Genomic DNA, 5,059 nt, shown 5'->3' with positions numbered 1-5,059 from the left:
TCCACACAAGTTCTTCGGTGATCGCCCAAACTCTTTTCAGACAGCACCCGTGGTCGGAATCGAACCCGGGTCTCCGGTGCCGCAAGCCCTGTAAGGTAGCAAATCTACCGCTGCGCTAGCGTGCCACCCATGCATCTCCAGTGACCCAGGTGTGAGTAGTCACCACCTCTTCAGGCGGATCCTAGAGAAGGGAAGGGAGTAGGAAGCAGGTGGGAATGCTGGGCAATAGTGGGCAATGGAGTTTTATTTGTCACACGTGCAACTGCACAGTGAAATTCTTTCTACATATATTACACCTGCAAGCTCCGCCATTTTTGGCATCATTTTTCAAAGTCCGGTCGGTCCGCGCGATCCATGTACCCCTCTCCCGGCTGTCTCTGTGTCCCCAGGGGGGTGGGGGGGGGGGGGGGGGGTGGGGGGGGTGGGTGCTGCAGGCATTCCCCCAGTTCACCCTGCCACCGGCCCTTGCTCCTCGCGTCCGACATCTTCAGCTCACTCCCTGTTACGCTGTGCGCCGAGCCTTCGGGCAGGTTACCGGTCTCGCCAACCAACAAGCAACAGTTTTGGGATACTGAGGGGAAAACCTCTGCAACCAGTGAGAATTGTCTCGATTAATCTGAGGAACCTTTTGGATCTGAACGGGACAGGCTCGCTGACACCCACTCAGCAGCAACTGTTTCCCGGCTGGGTCCATGCGGAATAGGCACAGGTGCAGGACGCTATGGATTAGACTCATAGTCACAGAGCTGTACAGCATGGAAACAGGTCCTTCCACCCACCTTGCCCATGCCTGACCAAGTTGGCACACTGGGCTGGTCCCATTTGCCTGCATTTGGGACTATCCCTCGAAATAAAACTAGTGGAACAGTTTTAACCCTGTGCTTTGGTTAGCCAACCATGATTCTGCAAAGAAGTCTGAAGAGGGGTCCCAACCTGAAACATCATCTGTCCATTCCCTTCACGGATTTAGGAGTTTGAAGTCTAAAGAAGGGTCTGGACCCAAAATGTCACCCATTCCCTCTATCCAGAGATACTGCCTGACCCACTGAGTTACTCCAACATTTTGCGTCTATCTGAGGAGTTTGCATGTTCTCCCTGTGATCTCGTGGGTTTACTCTGGGTGCTGCAGTTTCCTGCCACATTCAAAGATGTGTGGGTTAATTGGACTCTTTAAATTGTAGAAATGCCCCTAGTATGTACGATGAGAAAGTGGGATAACATAGAACTAGTGTGATCGAAGATTTGCCTGGGCTTGGTCAACCAAAGAGACTATTTCCATGTTGCATCCTGCAATTTAATTTCCTGACCCGCTGAGTTACTCCAGCACTCTGCGCTTTCTCTGTAAACCAGCACCTGCAGTTACTGGTGTGTCTACGGTTTTGCGTGGCGAGGTGGAAGTTTGGTGCCAATGGCGCTTCTTGCACGTGGGCTCAGTGGACTATTTCCGTACACTTTGCTATTCGAGGATGTGCTTAGGCAAGGCGACACTGTACTGGACCGTATGTAAATAAGGAATAAAAACACCATTGGACCATTGATTAAACCATTGAAGTTTAAATCACATTTGAGCTATGGACATAATCACACTAGGTTAGATGGATAATTGGTGGGGTTGGAGGGCATTAAGATGAAACTCCTAGCCCTTTCTCTTCCCCCGCTCCACCTCACCTCCCCCGTTCCCTCAGTCCTGGGCTCTGAACTCATCTTTTATTTTAGCCTTATTTATTCCCACTGGAAGCTATCCCAAGCATGTGTCAGTTACTCTGCAGGTATTTTTATGACCAGGATTTGCAAGTGTATTTTGGTCACAGGATGAGACACAGCCAGGGCCAAGCGAGGGCCAAGCGAGGGAGTGAGACGCTGAGGGCACAGATGTAATGGGAGGCACTCCTCTCCACACACCCTTATACGGAGCTGCTGGGCGAGGAGACTTGGCAAAATGGTAGCTATTGCATCACCCTGCCTAATAACAGAGTTCTAACTTAGGAGGCACACAGCAAATGGGGCGGGGAAAATAGACGGTGGATGTTCTATTCTGGCCCAGTGTAAATGCCAAGCAGAGAGCGAACCTAATATGCTGTCATGTCATCTGCTAAGCAGCTATTTCATTTGAATACGCAGCAACTGAAGGACGTCACAACGGCTCAGTATTGTCACGGTGCGAGTGGCAGCTGTACAATGACCTTGTCAGTGTGTGACTGACAACCGCAGAGCGTACAGTCACCATATGACTGTAGCAGGACAGTGAGAGACCACAGGACAGGCACCCGTTACTGTGTGACTGACCACAGCGGAGTGACCATCTCTGGCAGGTGTCAGGTGTTATGGGGAGAAGGCAGGAGAATGGGGTTGTGAAGGGGAGATAGATCAGCCATGATTGAATGGTGGCATAGACTTGATGGGCTGAATGGCCCCATTCTACACCTATCACTTATGACATGATCACTCTGTGAGTGACCACTGGGAGTGACCCATCACTGTGTGAGTGACCACAGGGGAGTGACGGTCACTGTGTGAGTGACCACAGGGGAGTGACGGTCACCGTGTGAGTGACCACAGGGGAGTGACCCATCACTGTGTGAGTGACCACAGGGGAGTGACGGTCACCGTGTGAGTGACCACAGGGGAGTGACCCATCACTGTGTGAGTCACCACAGGGGAGTGACCCATCACTGTGTGAGTGACCACAGGGGAGTGACGGTCACTGTGTGAGTGACCACAGGGGAGTGACGGTCACCGTGTGAGTGACCACAGGGGAGTGATGGTCACCGTGTGAGTGACCACAGGGGAGTGACCCATCACTGTGTGAGTGACCACAGGGAGTGACGGACACTGTGTGCGTGACCCATCACTGTGTGAGTGACCACAGGGGAGTGACGGTCACTGTGTGAGTGACCACAGGGGAGTGGCCCATTACTGTGTATCTGACCAGGGGGCAGGGACCCTGTCCGTCCGTCACTCCCCAAAGTGCAGTGGTTCGGGACTGACCCGGGCAGGATCCTGGGTGACAGACTGACTACCAACAGGCCAAGCCACCATTTGGCCATTAGATTCTCCCCTCTGTGACTTTGTGGTCATCTGAGCTCAAGTGCTGTTATCTGTAAGGCACCAGTGCTTCTTTCGTTAGGAATAATTTATCCTTTTGGTGAGGTTTCATAGGCTATGCTTGTTTCCTTTGGAACACGGGTAGCTGTGCAGAGACTTCACTGACATTGAGGGGCCTGGATGGAGTAAAGAGCAAGGATCCATTTCCCTTCGTACACAATCAAAGACCAGAATCCATGAGCTTAGAGTAATTAACTGAGTGATTGGAAAGGAAGTGAGGAACATCTTCTCAACTGGAACCTGATAGGAGTCGGAATCTCACCTCTTGCAACCCCAGACCAGTCATGACCTGGACGTGTATTTTGAGCCAGTGAGTCATTCAACACGGAAACAGGCCCTTTGGCCCAACTCAGCCATGACGACCAAGATGCCCCATCTAAGCTAGTCCTACCTGCCCATATTTGCCCATATCCCTCTAAACCTTTCCTATCCATGTACCTGTAAATGTTGTTATGATACCTGGCTCAGCTACCTCTTCTGGCAGCTCGTTGCATATATCTACCCACCCTCTGTGTGAAATAAATTTCTCCTCAGGTTCCTATTAAAACTTTCCATTTTTACCGTAAACCTATGTCTTCTGGCTCTTGATTCCCATACTCTGGGTATGAGATTCTGTGCATCTACTCTATCTAACCCCTCCATGATCTTACACATCTCCTCAGATCGATTCTCATCTCCAAGAATAAAGGTTTCGCCTGCCCAATCTTTCCTCATAGATCATGCAACCTCTCCCTGTAGCTCCTGACGTTCTGATTTAAGGGAGTCATTCATGAGCAGCTGAGGATTGCCAGGGCCAGGACACTGGCCACTGGTCCAGGACACCTCTTCCTTTGATAACCAGGGGACGGGATGATTGACTCAGAAACATGGAAAATAGGCACAGGAGTTGGCCATTCGACCCTTCGAAACAGCACCGCCATTCAATATGATCATGGATGATCATCCAAAATCAATACCCTGTTCCTGCTTTTTCACCACATCCCTTGATTCTGTTAGCTCTAAGAGCTAAATCTCTCTCTTGAAAACATCCTGTGAATTGGCCTCTACTGCCTTCTGTGGCAGAGAATTTCACAGATTCATAACTCTCCGGGTGAAAAAGTTTCTCCTCATCTCAGTCCTAAACGGCCTACCCCTTATTCTTAAACTGTGACCCCCTGGTTTTGGACTCCCCCAACATCGGGAACATTTTTCCTGCATATAGCCTGTCCAATCCCTTAAGAATTTTGTATGTTTCTATATGTTTTCAACATGTATACTTCCAACAATCTCAACAATCTCCCTTTCTGTAAGGTACACTCTGACCATTAGAGTGCTTTGCTTTGATACCCACTGGCTTTCACCAAAGTTTCACCAAAACTTCTTGACCATGGCATTTGGAAGTTATTCATAGCCTGCCTGTATTTTTTCTCTCCTGCCAAAATTATTGATGGGAAAAATTCAATGTGGGGGTTATCACAATCTTGTATCTCAGCCAAACAGACAGTCTTCATATGACACAAGGTTAGACTTCAGCAATGAACCAGTCTGGGTCTTATCCTGAATCTAGACATACACACATTGTTTCAGGAATCATTGGATAGTGATCAGGGGCAAATATACTCCTCTCCCTTCCTCTGTCCAGACCAGAAATACTGGGATTAGTGTGATAACAGCACAATATCTACAGCCAGATAGACTTGTTAGACTTATTTAGACTTTAGACATGTAGTGTGGAAACAAGCCCTACAGCCAAGCGAGTCTGCACTGCCCGGCGATCACTCCATAACCAGCACTATCGTACACTCTAGGGCCAATTTAATATTTACAGTAGCCAATCAGCCTACAAACCTATACGTCTTTGGAGTGTGGGAGGAAACCGGAGCACCCGGAGAAAACTTACGCGGTCACAAGGAGAATGTACAAACTCCCTACAGACAGCACTCGGAGTCAGGATCAAACCCATGTCTCTGATGCT

The sequence above is a fragment of the Amblyraja radiata genome, chromosome 25, assembly GCF_010909765.2.
Source record: "Amblyraja radiata isolate CabotCenter1 chromosome 25, sAmbRad1.1.pri, whole genome shotgun sequence".
Lineage (NCBI taxonomy): Eukaryota > Metazoa > Chordata > Chondrichthyes > Rajiformes > Rajidae > Amblyraja > Amblyraja radiata.
Note: the sequence above shows the minus strand (reverse complement) of the source record.